The sequence below is a fragment of the Staurois parvus genome, unplaced genomic scaffold (assembly GCF_062004578.1).
Source record: "Staurois parvus isolate SC_StPar_1 unplaced genomic scaffold, SC_StPar_1.0 ptg000414l, whole genome shotgun sequence".
NCBI lineage: Eukaryota > Metazoa > Chordata > Amphibia > Anura > Ranidae > Staurois > Staurois parvus.
The window spans coordinates 1,096,440-1,117,183 of NW_028318210.1; the positions used below are offsets into that span (position 1 = coordinate 1,096,440).

At 42.1% G+C, this 20,744-nt stretch overlaps 1 protein-coding gene across 1 annotated transcript in view; it reads right to left on the reverse strand.

Moving 5' to 3' along the window:
• Positions 1 to 20,744, reverse strand: part of LOC149454918 (deubiquitinase DESI2-like) — a 139,536-nt gene that overhangs the window by 23,883 nt on the left and 94,909 nt on the right. The window lies entirely within an intron of this gene.

Here is a 20,744-nt window from a genome sequence, read left to right on the forward strand (position 1 = left end):
GGACAGCAGTTAACTATATAAATCAATTTATATTTTACAAAATAGCAAGCTGTCTTTATTTTATAGTTTAAGAAAACATACATTTTGTTGTACTTGCCAAACGAACTGTTACATTAGTGACGTTTTGCTGGAAATAACATGCTTTTGAAATGTAAAGCATTTTAAAAATCTATGCCAAACAGATGCCAGACTCAAGTTGGCAGGGAATCCTGATACTGATTCAAATTGTTAAGACATTTATTCCAATGAACCTGTTATTTTCCTAAATTGAAAATACAAAAATATCACAGTATTCAAGATGAACTTCACACATCTCAAAAACAAAATTTGTGCCTTTCTTTTCTTCAGATTTTTTAAACAAAGAGAAGCAGAGCTGAAAAGTGATACCAAAATCTAAATGATCTAATTGCTGTCCTTAAAGTGAATCTGTCAGCCATTTTAAACCATTTTAATTAAAGGAGAAGTCCTTACATAAAAATTTTAAAAAATACATACCCACCTCTATGCTGTGGCATTGGTGTCCCACATCGGCTCTAAGACCACTGATCACTCAGCTCATGGCCTTTTTGGAGCATAGAGCAGTGACTGTCTGACACTGCTTTCTGTTCCACCCCTCCAGCACTCACTGGAGATCTGTGAACAGGGCATGTGCGGCTGATTTCAGCTCCCAGCCATGCACTGATAGGTGGAGCCAGTTGTCAGTCAGGCAGCTGGGTGGATCCTGACAATATGGTCCAGATTCTTTCAGAGCCTAGAGGGACTCTGGCGATATAAGTCGACAGTGGGAAGTTTCCTGCTATATGCTGACTCTGGGTCAAAGGAGCACAAAAGTAAGTGCATTCCATGTAGGTGAGGTGCAATGTGCAGTGTGATATGAGCCAAACAAAATGAATGGCTCAAATCACACTGCAGATTGCACCGCACCCACAGGGAAACCGCATGTGATTCAGACAGGAATTGAACCATCTTACCATCTGCACCCTCTTCATTCCTTGCCCTCCCCTTCTCTTCTTCCCTACAGTTCAACTGCTTTGATCTTTCCTCATCCTCACCACTGGTCTTGCATAGATACGATTTATTTTCTGGTTATTTTTGGCTGAAATTTGGCTCTAATGTCAGTCCTGGGATGAAGTATCTTTGGGAACGCTATTTCTAGTGCAGATTCTGAATGCTGTAATGGAATAATATTTATTCCATTGTACTAAATGAGTTTTATGTGGCTTTCTATTCATAATATTTTCCTCTGTGCAGTTTAATGACCACATACTACTCTGTTCTACTGTTTCTGTATTCGTAAATTGTTAAAAATTCAAGAATAACTGCTGAAACAGAAAGTGCTTATTGAGGGCATTTCCTTTGAATAAGGTGCAGACAAGTAGATAGAGAATAACCAAATGTCATGCCTTTTGAAATTATTATTTCAGTACTGAAAGTTCCAAATATATATATATACACACACATTCACACGCAATGTACCCTCAAAGCAGAATTTGTTATTAGTTTAATAATTAATTGGTTTAATAAATTGCAACTGGGAAAAAGTATTACAACTACCAGGGGCGGACTGACCGTTTGGAAACTCTGGCACTGCCCAAGGGCCCGGGGTCAGTAGGGGGCCCCATGAGATGCCCCTGGTACCTTTTTCATAGGCTTTTTTGAGTTTGTGCAAGGACACAGGGGCCCCATGATCCCCTATTGCCCGGGGGCCCCATGAGTTGTCAGTCCGCCCCTGACAACTACTCCAAATATTTTAAGAAATACATCACTGTAAACGTGGGTATCTGAAAGACTATAAATCAGTTCCCCACAGCTAAGTGCAAGTTTCAAATCAGAACATGACAGGAGGAATTACTGTTGCACTGAACTGCATTGTGTGTAATGGCTAGTTGCTTAGTTGTCACTACCTGTTGCTAGTTACTGTTTCAAATTCACAAAATTAGGCCCCGTTAGAACAGTTGTTTTATGTACAAACAATAAAGATTATTTATTTTTTTGCTTCAGAAAAGGGCATCCAAATTAATAGGAAACAGAAAAATATTATTTCTTTTTACATATTTTTTACTGAATTTTGTTTGTCTGGAGTTCTCCTTTAAGCTACACATCGAACTCCTTACTGAGATTAGATGCCGTTCATGTACAAACTTCATGTTGCATTCATGTACAAAGCCCTGTGTGACCTTTCACAGTTCTGTGTACAATAAAGAGACTGAAAGGCACAAACAAATAGTCTTGAATTTAGGGCAGTGCAGACAAATTGAGCACAATTTGTTTGTCAGGAGCATTGAATAAATGACTGGAGAGAGGTGCAATTATTTTACAATGTCACGGACTTGACATTTGGAAAGCCACAAAGAAGGTGAATATAGATTAGAGGGGGTAGAGGTACAGTAGACAGTGGAGCCGCTTGATGATATGAAGCTATCAGTGTAATTTATTTCTCACTTAAAAATAATTAAACTATTAGACGGGGACAACCACAGCATCAGATCTCATGACTAAAATGGATCTTGATTCACCTGTGGCTTTTTAGGTTTTTGGAATAAAATTTCAATGCCAGAATTCTGTAATCCAATTGCATTTGTTCCAAATTTCTAACATGGGAAAGAGGGATACCTTACAGTGTCAAGTATGTAGGTCAAGCACATTCATGCACTGCACGTTACATGGAACATGAAGAACTGCTTTTCAAAAAATAATTGGTTTACCCGCAAGTGTTTTTTTCACCACTACTTTTTCTTTATATTGGCTTTTTAAACTAACAAATTCAATAATTTAGTGGCTGGATGTGCAGTGTACAACACTTCAAAAAAATACATTTCTTTATAGAGGTCTATACATCAGACTATAAAGAGGACTAATGAGGAGGAAAGAGGGGCAGAGGGATTAGATTCCAGTCCCTCCAAATCAGGGACAGCTGGGAGCTATGCAATTTTGTGTTCATGCATGATGGTTACACGGTATATGAGTTAATAAATGACTGGCATAGGGCAGTGGTCTCATGTGCCAATCTTCTTTTCACAAATAAAGCTTTGACAAATCTCTTTCAGGGTTGCTTGTGTGTTCACCTACATAGCAAAAACTGTCACTCCCAGCGCTCAGAATACTACCACTGCCAGAAAAGGCCAAAAATGGATAACCATGGGTTCCACCAGGAATGCATAGCTGGTGCAGCCTTCCTCAGATAGGGGAATCTCAAAGTAACTACAAAAACAAAGAACAGGAAGGTGCAAACACGCAGTGTATTACCAGCGATTTATTTGTTAAAAATCCAATGAAGGCCAAGTGAATACTCAAAAAAGTGGAAGAGGAAATTACGTAAAAACACAAGATGGCACAGTGTGTGGAAGCCTCATGTAGACATGCAACGCTGCCAAGCTAGCAAGTTGACAATTCGGGGGCGCACTCCCTTCATCAGAGCTGAACTAACCATCATACAGTATGTCATATGTGGATGTATATACTCTTATTTCATCACACTGGTGCCTCCAATTGTCACACAACAGAGGGGCAGAGTCCAGATCATAGACCATGTCAGGGGTCAAAGACCATAGTTGCACAAAGGCTATTCTGCCAAAAATCATCACAACATGCACCACGCTGCAAATAATGTCTTGCCAAAAAACCTGATGTGCTCAGCATGGTATAATGTCACAAACTCTTAAAGTCATATAATCATATAAAATGGATGAGTGGAGCAATAAAGATAAGGACTTACAAAAATGGACCCACATTGTTTCAAAATCTGATACCTGTAAAGAGCCGCTGTATAGGAGTGTTAACATGGCTGGGGGCCACTGAAAAGCAAGCACAAACCAGTCACGGACCAGAAATGTGTCATGCGCACTTCTGGTTAGAAGTGATGCGATGAAAAAGAATCACCACCATTGTGGCCCCAATGGGCTGAGTCATCTGCATGTGGAAGGGCCTCTATGGAGCACTCTACTAAACTGTAGGTAATCAGAAAAATAAATAAAGAATATAAGTAAAAAATATAGGAAAATTATAGGAGTGTTTAGCTGCACTTTAAGACACATTTGCTTCATTTATAACAAGGTGAATGTGCTGTCAGTGAACATTTAACCAGCTGAATGTTTAACGTAAGGCTGGCAACTGTGTTGCTAGCACGCTCCGTAATGCAGAACTTGCTTTTTTCTATGCAGGTTCAGCATTTGAAGTGTTATTTGTGTTTCTTTAAAATTAAAAAAGTGTCTCTCTCCTGATATTACCATAATGACCACCAGGTATACTGGCTGGTATGCCCATGGTAACAGGACAGTAAATGTATGGCATCATGATATTTAGATACCAATCTGTGTCCCCTTTAGCACTAGAGAGGGTTGTTTTGAGAGGCATATTAAAGAATGGTATACCCCTCCCAAAGTGTCGCTGCCCAGAATACAAGGTTGATTGGCACCCCATTTGTCTAGGAGGAGATGCCAGAAAAAGGTTTATGTGAACGCTATCTACTCTTTCTGGGAAGTGAGTAGGTTGTAACCCCACCCCTATTGAAAGGAAATGGGGTACTTTTGAATCCCTTATCCATTCAGCTCTGCCTACAGAGGTATACAGCATGTAAGAAAACACAAATGCAAGTTAAAAAAATTAATTATTTTGATTACAAGTTATTATTGAGCTCCCAGAGATCTGACTGAGTTTCCTATTTATCCATCCTTGCTGGGATTCCTAATAGGGGAACCAAGGCTCTTTGCTTCTACTTCACAGCCTATGGATCCCAACCAGAGACTGGTTTAAAGCATACAGGTAAATCTGGGGCAGGGTCTTTCTGGGATTCTCATTGACATCATTAGTACCATGGCATTAATTCCATATTTGATCTCATATCTAAAATGTAGGGTTGCATCGTTTGAGAAGGATGGCTAGATAGAATGAGCAGACATATGGACGGAGGAGCAGAAGAAATGAAAGTAAAATAATAACCATGATAAAATGGCAGACAGGTCGAGTGGGGAAAAATTGGAGAGCTTGCCAGGACTGATAGACAAGAAGGACAGAGCAGAACAAAGCCGAGAGATGGGACTGCAGATAGAATCAGGAAAACAGGGTCAGAGTATTCCATACTGCTTGTCAAGGCTGAGGTGGTGTTGGGAGTTCAAAAGTGAAAACACAAATGAAAAGGAAGTACGAAGGGAAACACAGCTATGGCCATAGTTAAGAGGAGTGTAGATGGTTCATCAGAATATTCAGTGGTTTGCATTTTCTGCTAGAGAGGAACTGTATCTTGCAGTTTACTCAACAGGTTCAAAGTTAGAAGCAATAACTAATGATGGAGCAGCGCTGGCTGAAGCCACATTCACCTACAGTTAGGTCCATATATATTTGGACACAGGCACAATTTTAGTTTTTTTTCAGGTATTTACCAAAATGTATTTAAACTATAGTTATATAATGGATATGGGGCTGAATGCGCACACTCAGGTTTAATTTGAGGGTATGTACATCTAAATTGGAGGAAGGGTTTAGGAATTACAGCTCTTAAGAGTAGCCATTCACCCTTTTTCAAGGGACCAAAGGTAATTGGACAATTGAATCAAAAGCTGTTTCATGGCCAGGTGTGGGCTACTCCTTCATTATTTCTTCATCAATTAAGCAGGTAAAAGGTCTGGAGTTGATTGTAAGTGTGGTACTTTCATTTGGAATCTATTGCTGTGAACCTACATCATGTGTTCAAAGAAGCTGTCCATACAAGTGAATCAAGCCATTGTAAGGCTTAAAAAACAAAACAAATCCATCAGAGAGATAGCAGCAACATTAGGAGTGACCAAATCAACAGTTTGGTACATTTTGAGGAAAGAAGAACGCACTAGTGAGCTCAGCAACATAAAAATGCATGAACGTCCACGGAATACAACAGTGATGGATGATCGCAGGATCCTCTCTATGGCAAAGAAAAACCCATTCACTACATCCAGACAAGTGAAGGACACTCTCCAAGAGGTGGGCGTATCATTGTCAAAGTCTACAATCAAAAGAAGACTTCACAAGAGCAAATACAGAGGGTTCACCACCATTCATAAGCCTGAAGAATAGAAAAACCAGAATAGACTTTGCCAAAAAACATCTAAAAAGCCAGACCAGTTCTGGAAAAGCGTTCTTTGGACAGATGAAGCTTAAATTAATCTGTACCAGAAAGAGGGGAAGAAAAAGTGTGGAGAAGGCTTGGAACAGCTCATGATCCAAAGCACAAAACATCATCTGTAAAACATGGGGGAGGCAGTGTGATGGCATGGGCATGCTTGGCTTCCAGTGGCACTGGGTCATTGGTGTTTATTGATGATGTGACAGAAGACAGAAGCAGCCAGATGAATTCTGGTGTGTTTAGAGATATACTGTCAGCCCAGATTCAGACAAATGCAGCAAAGTTGATTGGACGGCATTTCACAGTACAGATGGACAATGATCCAAAACACATTGCAAAAGCAACCCAGGAGCTTTTGAAGGAAAAGAAGTGGAATATTCTGCAATGGCTGAGTCAATCACCTGATCTCAACCCAATTGAGCATGCATTTCACTTGCTGAAGGCAAAACTAAAGGCAGAAAGACCCACAAACAAAGAACAACTGAAGACAGTTGCAGTTACAGCCTGGCAAAGCATCAGAAAGGAGGAAACCCGGTCTTTGGTATTGTCCATGGGTTCCAGACTTCAGACAATCATTACCAATAAAGGATTCTCAACAAAATATTAAAAATGAACATTTTATTTATGAATATATTCAATTGTCCAATTTCATTTGGTTATTTAATAAAGGGGAATGGTTAATTTTAAGAGCTGTAATTCCTAAACCCTTTCTCCAATTTGGATGTACATAGCCTCAAATTAAACCTGAGAGTGTGCACTTTCAGCCCATATTCATTATAGAACTATAGCTTGAATATGTTTTGGTAAATACCTTAAAAAAACTAAAATTGTGCCTGTGTCCAAATATATATGGACCTAACTGTATATACTAATGCACTGGGTTGGTGAGCGATACCTTTTCTTCTCTTTGATAATGCTTGTATACCTCTGAGTGGTGCACTGACAACAGCTCCCTTTTGGGGAGATCTCTGTCTCAGATTAGAGCGGCACTGCAAGTTTCATTTGGATCAATAATGCTAGAGAGGTTCACGATGGCAAAGAGCATACATTAAATTCAAAATAGTAATATAAATCAGATTATAAAGCTGCACAAACATGGATTTTTCATACTAATGTCTGTGTGGATCAACCAGAGTAATGTTGCTGAATAGCATAGTCTCTGTGAGATTGTATAACAACAGCGAAGCAAGCTGAGAATCAATATTTTAGTAAAACAGTTCAAAGCGCAAACAGCTACATATAATTATCCCAATAAATAGCATCCTTCTCAGTGACATTCAGGGTAGCTCTGGTAACACAGGTGAACAGCTGGAGGGATCCAAGGACAAAGGACAAAGGGCCAACCCACAGAAACTGCAGTACTCTGGTTGAAAGTAAGGAAGAGCTCCCCACAGAAGATGGGTCTTCCAGAGGTGCTGCATGTTATTAGGCTCCCACCTGGTTGCAGGTCACTTGCCCATCTACCTCTGCCTCATTAGGTGTGGCCTCTTTGAAATGCTGGGGGACAGAAGCTAAGGAACCTATCTTCTCTGGGGTGTCCAGGAACCCAGGGAGTTGAGATAATGGATTTAACCCTGGCTCTTTAAGAGCTTCTACATACATGGTTTGCTGTCACAGCGGTCACATGATCAGAAAGCTCCTGATTGCAAGTATGCATCAGGTCTTTCCGGTCCCCCTGGTTAATGTGCTGGGAGCGTGCAGGGTGTGCGTTCTTTGCACAGAAAAGTATTTACATAGAATGTGGCCTCTCAGTATTAAAGCTCACCTGCCGAGAGGCCACATATATGCGTACCTCCTATGGGAAGAGGTTAAAGGTGTCTGCGCCTGCATCTGAGCATGATGAGTAAATGGGCAATCTGCTATAATAGTCACTAAAGGGAAAGAGGATAGGACATTGAATACGTGAGATAAAACCCACGTGTATACACGTATGTGAATACGAGCCCACGCGTATCGTCACGATGTCACAAGATACCCTGATGAAGTCACGTGATATCGTGATGATACGCGTGGGCTCATGGTGACACAACTTCTGGCGTGCTGATGCAACTTCCGGTGCGGACGCCTTGGAACTCCTATTTAGGTCACTGTATTAGTACACCCACAGCATGTGGATCGGTACTAAAGGCTTCTAATTTCTAGTCAAATGTGAGTGGGATTTGTACTGTTTTTATCCATTTGAGTTATTAAATGGTAATGCACTATGGGAGCATTTTGTATTCTCTTTCTGGGCGAATGAGGAGCCAACACTTCTAGGACCACCTAGAGGAGGCTGCATGCGGGACCTTGGTTATCAGAGAGGGAACTGACACGGCGGTGGACCTGACATCCGTTGGAGGGAGTCCGGGTTCCAGACCGGTGGTGTTTGCTTGTTTAAAGCGTTTTGACCCTGCAGGGTCACCGCATGGAGATGAGGGGCCATTGCACCTAGAGTGGGATTCATAGTATCCTGTTGCACATTTTTGTGATCACAGGACTACAGAACACCTCCACCATTTGGATGGTTCTGGACACTTTCTATAGATTGGACACTTAATTTTTTCACTTTTTAGGACACGATAATTATTATTTTTGGGGTTTGGTTTTTTGTTTGTGTTAGTGGGTGGATTATCCACTGTCATTATATATATATGTTTATGGATATACGGAAAGTGTGAAGCATTGTTTGAAGTCACTTATTTTCACGCTTATTTAGAACCCCCATTTGGGGTTACATATCACGTCTTTAGGCATTTAGCCTATTTTTTTTTTTTGTGGTATTCACCCATCCCCAGTAGGGGGTCACTATTGTGTATATAGTGATTGCTAGTGATTTCCAGGTGTTGAGCCCGATTTTTCTTTCTTTCTTAATTACCACATTTGTGGTTTCACAGATTCACTTTATTTATCCCATATTGGGATCACTGGCATTGTTTTCATTCACAAGTTATTTTTAGGTTATACATGCATTTATTATATTGATTCCTCTTTCTTTTTTCGTAGGTTTACCGAGTGGTTTCACTGATTCACTTTGTTTTTATCCCCCAGTGGGATCATTATTATTTTTTTCATACCAGTTTTTCCAGGGCATGTAAAGTTTACATGCGTTTATGTCACTATATTTTTTCATTGGTGTTGTCGTTCAGGAGTTTTCTCAGTTTCATGGCATTTAATATATGTGTATTAATATTGTGTATATTTGTGGATTATCTTACTTAGGAGAGGCGGTGGAGAGGTTGTGGGGTTTATGCCTTATTTGACTTGGTTATCTATTATTGATTTTAAGGGGATATTGTTCACCTATTTATTGTATATTAAGTATTGGGGTTCACATATAGTTTATTAGCCCAGCACCACATTTTACAACTATATCGGGTATGTGTCAGGGCTGTGTATAGTGGAGGGGTGAATTAAAGCTGCCGAATGGCCACAGACGGTGTTATGCATTGTTACTGATGTTACAGTTGGTGTCAAGCGGAGTTCTGACGAACTGCTGTCAGGAAGTGTTCTTAATGGTCCAAGCTCTAACTTAAACAGCATAGTTGTGACTGTGGAGTTTCATACTTGTACAATTTATAAGCATCGGTTACAATTCGTTTATACTTGGAAAGATTATCCCTGGAAGCCTGTTTGCCAAACACGAGAGTGGAAGGCAATTACCTGTGGTGAGTGCGCATCCATGTGGGGGATTTTGGGAAGCACTTGCTTATCAGTATACACCACGTGGTGAATTCTAAAGGAAAATAATTAATTTTCATGGACTTTGGATCACTATATTAGATTTTTTTTATTATTTTGTGTGCACATTAATTCACGGATGCTAAAATTGTTTGTTCACATTCATTTTGTGGTATTCACTATATCACTTTATTATTATTAATCTAGCGCCACTATAACACTATATGTGTTGTGTGTTCACTTATTTATTACGGTTTATGTAAAGTGGCAGCTTTCTATTTTTGATTATATTGATAACATTCAGCGCAATTCAATAAGTGTTGATAATTATCACTATTGCATTATCACATTTATTATATTTTATATTATTTCAAGACCTGTGCCCCACTACAATTGCCAAAAGCAGAGCCATGAAACCACATCTACAGGTTCTCCAACAACAGGGTATAGCCTATCGATGGAACTTCCCTTTTGCAGTTCACTTTTCCTACCAGTCTCGTGACTACACCTGCAGGTCTCCAGAGGAGCTGCTCGATACGCTATACTACCTTCAACTCCAACCCTCTACAGCCTCCCCTGATGGATCGCGCAGACAGTCGGTGTCCTGTTCCCCACAGAAGAGTCTTTCCTCAATCTCCGCTTCAGGTCAGCCACAAACGCGGACGATACTCTTCTCCAGCTCCAGCCCCTCTGGACTCTATGGACTGAAGCTCACATGTGCAAGCTGCACCACCTCACCGCCCTATACCAGGCTGCTAATGGGATCGTACTTTCTGGTCTCCTCACCATGACACACCACCGTTGAACTCTACCCCCTTTGATGGCACACACTGAGAACATTTCGGTTAGTCTCGGCACCGCAGCCGACCACCGAGCAGTAGCTACTTCCTGCAGTCTGGTCCAGGCGGATGTCCACCTTGGATCCCCGGCTCTTCCCCATCTCCACTCGTAGCCACACTGGATTCCGCTTTTCCCATAGCAACATGGACCAGATGTCCACTTACTCGAGGCCGGGGGCCCCCCCCCCCCGGTCATCCTGTCTTGTTTATATGCCACCGTTGTTTTATATCTTAATATCTTCAGATATCCTGCCGCAGTGGATAAGATATATAATGTTTTATTTTTCCTTATCTCTTCCCCTTGGTTTTGTTTACCATCTTATGCCGGTTTGTTGAGGCACTATCCTGAGTGCTTGGCAGCCCTGAAACTGGTTACACACACGGCACTGTAGAAGTTCCGCACTCCTTTATTGTCATGCAGTTTTAGTGCCAAATGTTGCCTGGGCCTCAGACTCCCTTGACATCCAGGGAGCCTTAGGCGCTTGTTGTTCAAATCAGTGACTGCTAACTTGTGTTTATATTCGGGCTGTCTTCTCCCCTATGTCTGTCACTGAGCACCCACCACTAGTTAATGCGGCACAGGGTTCTTGTGCTACTACTTCTGACCCCCTGGACTGTTCACAAAACATGTGTCCTGGGGGCCAGACTATCGACCGCCGTTGCTCCCCTCGTTCCCTACCTACTACTGTTTTCTACTTTTTCCATCCTCCTTATTCTCCCGTGTGACTCCTCTTCAGCTCTCACTTTTTCCTTTCTCTGCCCCCCTCCTCGGGACCGTTCCACACGCGCTCAGTCATGGACTCACCACCTATTTGCAGATCACATGATTCCACCATGGGACCCCTGAGCGTCCTCACCCTGAATGTACAGGGCCTCAACGTCCCCCAAAAGCGCAACAAGGCCTTCCATTCTTTTGCGTCCCAAAAGGCACATGTTGTCTGCCTACAAGAGACATACTTTACCCCCACTTCCACACCTAAATTTTTTGTCCCTCAATACCCCCAAGTCTTTACTGCTTCCGCGAAATCCAAACGTAGAAGAGTCTTTATCACCTTCCATCGCACAGTCCCTTTTACGCTACATACCAAGATTGGAATCCCAGAGGGTCATTACCTCATCCTGTGGGGACTTCTCGATTACCACAAGCGCAGCACCCTGCTCATTTTCAGAGACTTTAACTGCACACTATACCCCTTCCTTGATAAATCCCCCCAACCACCCATCCCATCTGCCTCTAAAATCTCTTTCCAACAACTCCAGAACCGCCACTCCTTAGTGGACTCTTAGAGAGAACTTAACCCGGTGAAGCACAGATATACCTACTATTCCCATCCACACAAAACGTTCTCCCGCATTGACCACATCCTCATGACATCCAGTTCCTCATCTCGACTTCTCGCCTCAGATATCCTTCTCATACCATGGTCGGATCACAGCGCTGTTTTCACATCCATCTCCTCCTTGACCTCCTCTTCTACCGACGCCTCATGGGTAATCAACGATAATCTACTATCCCACCCAGCACATAGCCTAGACCTAGAGATTGCCCTTAAAGAGTACCTGTGGACAAACTCCACCCCAGATATCTCTCCTCTCCTATTATGGGAAGCACACAAACCAGTCCTTAGAGGGATCTCAATGAGCAAATCACCCTTCCTTAACAATGAAAAGCGTCAGACAAGGCAGCCTACAATCTGTCCCATCAAGCATTTCAGACTCCATCCCTTAGCAACCGCAAAGCTCTAGAACAGTCCCACCTGGAACTTGACCTCTTTTTGATGGACCAAGCAGAACTATCCCTCCGCAGGTCCCGACACAAATATTACACCAAAGCAAACAAACTTGACACATTCCTGGCCCTTTCACTCCGCAGACTAGACCGAGCCGCTAAACCAATCTGCCTGAAAATATCCCAAGGCAGCTATACCAGCAATACAAAAAGAAAAAAAGTGCCATTAATTAGGGGTGTAACCGCCCATCAAAAAGCATTTCCCTGACTCACCGTTTTTGGGTGTGGATTCTAAACCAAATAAAGCTGATAAGAAAAAAGTTAGCAGCTGACTAGAGCAGACCTGCCAAAAAGACGGTATATTATGAATCCTATGCGGAGTAAGTATCACCAGAAGTAATGGATGCAAATAGTTTTATTTAGATCAAATAGATCATGGAAAGGTTTGGCATTTAAAGCATGGTGTACACACTGTCAATCACAAAAATAAAATCAGTGCATAAAAAAAACAAAAAGAGCATTCTGCGTTTTCACTTAGCTGCATCAGTGTAAATGGCTGAAAGAACCGTAATGGGTACTTGACAGAAAATCTTCTGTTAAAGTATTTGGGAAGTCCATAATAGTTGTATACAAGTTGAGTGAATCTTCACAATTTACATTTCTTATTCTTCCTCTATCTTGGAAGCGTCTTTGTTCTTCCTTCATATATTCATCAATGTAAGGTGATGTAATAATAAATAATGGGACTCCTTTGTAATTCGTCATCATCATATAGGTTGGTAAAGAAAATTGCATTATGTATGGCCAGCTTCAATCGGCCGATATTCCTTAAATGGGATGCATTCAGTGGATAACAATAATGGTAAATCCTGATAAAGGTCATCATTGTTTCCACTTAAAAGAGTATGGATCATTAAGACCCGTTTTCAAAAGATGAGAGATATAATTCCTCCTAAATGGCAAAAATTGTATGTATAGTTGTAAGTAAAGCTTGGATTGCAGTATTGCACTGGACATATATGTAAATAGCCTTCTGTAGGCCCCAAAAATTCCTCTTCTATATAAGAGCAAGGCGGTTCCTTTAAAAGGTTTTTGGACAAAAAGTCCCATTTTCCATAAAACAATGCTTATCTCAAAGCACAAAATCAGTTTTCACCTATGAGAGGCCCAAAAATTTCTCTTTAAATAAGAGTACTGGAGTTCCTTGATGAGGTTCAGAACATAAAAGTCCCGTTATTTAATAGAGTGCAAGATATGACTTAGCTCTATTCAAAAAATTACTTACCACTGGTGGAAGTGGTGTATCGCCACATGTAATTAAATGAACTCCTGGGAGACAGCCCAAGTACTGGTGGTTTCCGTCTTGCCCAGTGTTTATCCAAGATGGATTGCTCTTCGCCCTACCTATTGAACCTCTAGCCCTTCTGATCAGAGTTGATCCTAATATACATGGACTCGTGATAGGTGGATCCAACCACAAGCTTTGTGTAAGGAACCGCCTGGCGGTACCTCTAGCAGCCCACTGGTTAGGTTTCCTCAGAGCACGGAGTCTAAGTCCCGGTCCAATTGTTCACCAGGGCCCCTGATGGTGGGGATGGACTTGGAGCAAACCGAGACCAGGTCGTGGCTCCTGAGTACACCTACCCACGGTAGAGGGATCCACCAGTGGTTTCTGCAGGGTGAGAGCCTGATGTGAAGAGGCGGATATGCCAGAGCAAGGTGGATGGATGGATGAGCAGGAGCGTGGTCAGACAAGCCGAGTCGGTAGCCGCGGGAGCAGTGCGGTACAAAGCAGCGGGCAGAGAATGGTCTGGTCACACGCCAGGTCAGCAACAGAAGATCAGATCCAAAAGGGGGCATCCAGGAGGTAGGTCAGGCAAGCCAGGGGTCAGAGCAGGAGAGTACAGCAAAGTCAGGAACAATCTGGGTCAGCAACAATCAAGAATCACGGTATACAGGATCAGGAACACAAAGACCAAACGGCAATTCATGTCAGCGCAGGGCGATTTAAATACCGCGCCCTGCGCTGTCATTGGTGCCAGGCGAGCACCCGCGGCTCCGAGTGCGCATGCGTGGGTTCCGTCTCTACCGCGGCCGGCCAGGACCTAGTGCCCGTACACTAGTGTGAACGGGCACAGTGCGCCTGCGCCGAGCCGTGTATCGTGGCGGCTCCTGACACTTTGTCTTTTTGCAGACAATGTACTTCTCTTTCTAACCTCCCCACTGACTTCCACCCCTACCTTACTCCAGCTTCTACAAGATTTTGGTCACATCTCCGGCCTTCACATTAACTCCCAAAAGTCGACAGTACTGAATATCTCCCTACCCCCTCAGGAGATAATACACTTACAAAAGTTCCTCCTGTTTTCTTGGTCCCACCAGCCTATTCCCTATCTAGGCGTTAAACTGACGGTCAACCCATCAGATTTATATTCCACCAACTATTTGCCAATGTTAGCCCAACTTACTAGCCTTATGCACAATTGGTCTTCCTTGCCACTGGCCTGGATGGGGAGAAACACAGTGGTTAAAATGTCCATCTTGCCCAAAATACTGTACTTGTTTAGAGTCCTCCCTATCCCAGTTCCTGCACATCTGCTTTGCATTCTACAACGGCGAGCCTACACATATACAGTATACGGGGTTCTATTTGCCCCCGTGTTCTTCGTTCCACCATCCACAAACTGATGAATGGTCTAGGCCTTCCAGACTTTGCTAAATACTACCAAGCTGCACATCTTGTGCAACTCCCGAAATACCATGCAACGCACGAGATCCCTCAATGGGTCGTTCTTGAGTCAGTTGATTGCAAACCTCTCTCAGTTGCCAATCTTCTATGGCTCCGGCCCTCAGACCATCGAACACTCCAGAATCCAGTTACATCCCACTATATTTCCCTTTGTGACAGAATCAAATCCCATTATCCCCTCCAATCACCACACAATCCTCTTCTCTCACACCTTCGGAACTCAGCCTTCCCTCCAGACTGGTCCTCTCCACATTCTTTCGTACATTGGTACTCAGCAAACCTAATCCAAGGACACAACATTTTGACCAGCACTGAGATCAAGTCTTTCCCTTCGTGAATCGCATTCTTTACCAGCATCGGAAATCTTTAGATATCTCCAACTGAAGCACTTCTTTGCTCCTTTGTCCACTAAATCACACTCCGTCCGCTCCATGACCTTTTTCGAACGCTCCTTTAACAGAGACCCGCATAGGCAAGGCCTTATCTCCACTCTCTAACTCATGAGTCTTCTCCTGGCCCTACCTATGTTGCTAAATGGGAGAAGGATCTCGGATTTCAGCTGAGCCCTGCTGATTGGGATCACGTTTGGTCAGCAACCAAATCCCTCACAGAACGTGGTGGCAGTTGAGACTAACTACAAGGTCTTGACTCGATGGTACCTAGTCCTGACAAGGATTGCTAAATATACCCTGAGTTACTCTCCAGACTGTTTTCGGGGCTATGATATGGTGGGAACATATTTCCATATTTGGTGGTCTTGCCCTGCTGTTCAAGTTGTCTGGCTTGAAATCTTCCACATGCTGTCCACTCTCTTCTCACAACCGATATCGCCTACCCCGGCCATTGCCCTGTGTAATCTTCAGCTCCCCTCGATATCCAAATCCCAATTCAAACTTTTTTTTACAAGTCACTACAGCTGCTAAGCAAATATTGGCCAAATCTTGGAAGTCCCCATCCCTGTGTGTTCTGGCAGTTCAGAACAAGGTAACGCAGGCAATGATACATGCTAAAGTGAAAGCAACCATTATGGACCCTGTCCCCAAATTTTTGTCAGTTTGGGCCTCATGGGTGGAACACTTCCTCCCTCCGAATTTTGACGAGTCATTGTTCCTTCCCTAATACTCCTCAACCCCATCTATTGGCAGTCCTGTACCTTGGTCTGGACCTGAGCCCCCCTATCTACCCTGGAAATCACATGTCCTTTCTCGCCCTCCTATCCCCTCTTCTTGCTCCTCTTCTCTTACTCTTACCATTCACACTGTTCCACTTCTCTTTTTTGCCTTTCAAGGAACCCGCATATAAGTCCTGGGAGCTGCACTCCCAGGTATGTGTATAATTATATTTTGCTTCCTTTTACATTGTATTCTCCGTTCCCATTCATTGCGGTTCCTTATTGTTTGTATATGTTTGACATTTTTAATTGTCTGTCTAGCTTCAAGTTATTATTTCTTCTCCATGAACGTATTTTGGATATCTTACATGTGCCACAGTACTTGAAAAATCAATAAAATGTTTGAACAAGAGAATGTAAACCAACACTGTGTATAAGTGAACTTATAGTGCCCGGGGCCCCCCAAGTTCTAAATCTGGCACTAGCTTAAGGCATCATCTTGGTATACCACTTGAAACTGCTGATGTATATGTACATATTGCAGACTTCACGCCCATTAACAATGCATGAAACAAGTGAAGAGGGAAGAGAAGAGTAAATAAGTGCATGTACTGAGCAGGCACAATGCATGAATAGATTCTAACAAAAATGAATGTACTGAAAGGGGAAAAAAGACATAGGAGCAGGCTTGTAACAGCAACATATTCACATTGATTAAGTAAACTGGGGCAGGGTTGAAAAAAACATCTAAGAAAGGCAATAGACAGGCTTGATAAATTGATGTTGACAGCTTGAAGGTGAAAAGGTGTATGCAGGGTTCCATGAACAGAAGGTGAAGCTGTTCTGACTTGCTAACTGTAACAGCTGACTGTGGTAAATGCATAACTTGATGGTGTCACCTTTCAAAACAGACATGTTTACATAAATGCATTATAATCAGAATAATTTCCTCCCAATGGCTTTATTATAAAACAAATACCACAAATTAAAACAAGAACCCTGTGGCACACCTTAAAAACCTAATTTGAGTGGGCTACACTCTTCCATTGTTCACACTGCAACTACTAAGCTACAACATAATGACTCTCTATGCCAGCCTTTCGAAACACTTTTACCCCAGAAGAACCCTTGACATAATTTCCATGTCTAAGGGAACCCCTGCTAAAACTAATTAATCCTCCCTCCTAATTAATCGGAGGGGAAGTAAGTAGAATACCCCATACATTGGAAGAAAGTAAGAAGAATAACCCTCAGTAGTGGTCAGATTTCCCCCCCTTCCCCCACAACCGGCTAAAACAATATCTGATATCATGCCACTGGCTCTGTCAAGAGGTGTTGGTCCCTAAACTAGGCAGGCATCATCAGATCAGACGTCAATTAACCAAAGTTCAAAGAAGCCCTAGCAACATTTGAAGGAACCCTAGTTGAGATTGGCTGCAATATGCTGTCATCAATGAATCTATTCATACAATGGCTTCTGTTGGATGAAGTAACTAACCAACCAACCAACCAACCAGAGCATGATAACAACCCAAGGGAACCTGTCGTGATTCCATGATCCAGCACTAGAGTACCAGAATTATTTGGGTGCATCATAGCTGCAACACTGTACAAATAGTAGTGATGTCCCCTCAAAGGCAATATTTGGCTTTTTTTTTTTAAAGATTGGATTACCTTTTATGGTGATTTATTCATATTGATAACATGGTCAGTGTAAAAGTGGAAGTTTCGGTTCACTTTTAACGCATATCTTTTTTTTTAATATCTATGTTCTATGGTGAATGAGTAAGATGACTGATGTAAGGCCCCAAGGAGCTTGGCAGTATGTGTTGCTGATTGTCAGCACTTTAGTTCTGAGTGTGCTACTAATATGGCACGATGTGCAAAAAATGTAAACCACATGTTTTAGATGTGCTCTTGTTCTTTAGGTTTTTCCTGGAGTACAAAACATACTGCAGCCTCTAATGGGGTATATACTTTCTATAAATCTATGAATTATATGGAAATATGTGGATACTATATAAATACATAAAAAGCATTAGGTTTAGTACCATGAGGCATTGCAAGATTGACAGTTACAAGCATGACTCCCAAAGGCAGAGGCATGATGGGACTTGTAGTTTCATAACAGCTGGTTTAGAATGTCTATAGTTTTCTCCTTTGGTGGTCCAGGAGTAGGAGTGTGGAAAGGGTTGAATGTGAGTTTGACCTAAACCCAGCCCATTTGCAGTTTGGTGCAGGGCTGAACAAACTGGTCATATTTGGCCAGTACACTTGCCCGAACCTCGACTGATGTTTTAAAACATTTCTACTAACCACAACACCATGACTGATCTCCAGCACACTGGTGCTTCTAAACCAATCAATTGTAAAATCTGCAAGAGGTCATGACCCTATTGGGTCATTGATCTCACCCAGCAACCCTGGCTGCTCTTTTTGCATATACCCATTGACAGGGAATCTAACATTTTGTGGCAGTAGTGTGACAGGGGAATATCATCAGGCAGCGGATCATTGGGTCAGTGGGTCAAGATAGTTAAGCAGCAGGTTATCATGATTCAAGAAGATCTACATCACTGGATGACATGATTTTTCACAGTGTGTAAATAAAAACATCCACAATGAGTGAAAAAGCTTTATTAAATAAATCCAAATTTAATAACATCACCCAGCAATGTAGATCCTTGTCAACTATGTTTCCCCACCATCTGACAATGTTTTCACTTCACAAGATGACCCGCCAAACAACAATTCTGCCTTACTGCTGCTCCCATCGCAAATGACAGATCCCCAGTTGGCTGCTGTACATAAACAAACTAGCCACGATTTCTGAGGAGTGATGTCATTGGCCAAATATGGCCACAACTTTATTTAGTCAGTGACATCACCCAGGAACCCCAGTCACATTGTTTACAAACAGAAGTCAGCTGGGGATCTGTCCTTTAGCAGCAGAAGTAGCAGCAGGGAAGCATTGTTGGGTGATGTACTACAAATAACAGAACCCCTGTCGGCTTCTGTTTGTTGACAAACCAGGGGACTTGACATTTAGCAGCAGTAGCACTACTGCCACTAAATGAGCGATCCTCCTATTTGTTTAGAAACAGAATCTGTTTGGTGATTCTTCACTTAGCGGCTGTAGTGCTACAGCCACTGAATGACAGATCTCTGGCTGGTCTTTGTAAGCAAAACAATTTCACTTTTAAAAGACTGTATTGTACTGCTTCCTAACTTCATGTGCAGATTTAAGGCTCCCCAAAGCATGTTATTTAACAGATTTGTGTATTTTTAGGCCACTTTTACACTTGCATATTACCTGAGAGTGGCTGCAGACAGCTTTGGGAGCTACCAGACACCCATTGTTTTCAATGAGGTTTCCTACCTGCAGCTAATCACAGGGAGCCCCTGCTGGGTCTCCCACATTTATTTGCAAATGGCCTGGTACGCAAGTGTGATTGGAGCCTTAATGTTGCTCCACTAAAATAACCTTTCTAGAAAAGTATTTAAAACAAAATTACATTGGTACATGTACCTCATAGCAGTGCCCAGATACCCATAAAATTGCAAATTATAGACTTGAAAAAGCTAGCAAACAACAAAATAAAACACAGGATTCAGCTCCCATATATTCAGTGAGGTTCAACATTGTGTTTAGGGTTTGTAAAAGTCCTGCTGTACCCAAGTTGGGAAATGGCCCTTTTCATTCCATTAATTCACTGTGATGAATTTAGATAAATAGTTAAATACTATTTATTACAACTGTATCCTTGTTATGTAACCACAGCTAGTAAAGTAAAAGTGTATGAGAGTCTTTAGTTAACTATTTATCTGCATCATATTGAACATTTATATGGTAGAATGGAACCCTTTGCCAGTTCACTGGCCAATGCAGTAGCCACTTCCCAACTGCTGATACACAATTCTTCTTACTATCTCCCATAATAACTTTTTTGGCAATGGAGGCACAGCATCAGCATCAGCAGCAGCCTGGTATGTTGAGAGGACACCACCTGTCCTTATGTTCCATTCTCAGTTCACTTAGCTCTAATAATCATGCTGTAATGTTTACATTTCATGGAGATTAATATAATTAGTTATTCAATCAAAATATGAGGAGGCATATAGCCTGTCCTGCTGCAGGCATTGGGGTGTAACCTTTCTCTGCAAGAGAACACATTTCTTTTTTGCTGAGATATGCCTGACAGAAGCATATTTTCCACATGACAACTTAAATGGAAACAGTAATAAGCCTCATAGCAGTTCTACAAGCAATACATTATAAAAAAAGACAACCCCTAGACTAGACCTGGAATGAATGGACTGTAGCTTGGGTGACTGCTGGCCTCTTTACTGTTTGAGAGAGAACCAGTTAATATCAGCAGCCCCTGTGGGGGTAGCACTACATAAGTCAACTAAGGAACAAAGCCATAATGGAGATCTGGACATCACTGGCATAGAATAAGTTGCCTTAACATCAAAACCAGAAAATGTTAAGTCCACCTCTGATCTGCAAACCACTGCCAAACATAAGTGCATATTTGCGTAAGATTACAAAATACAAATAT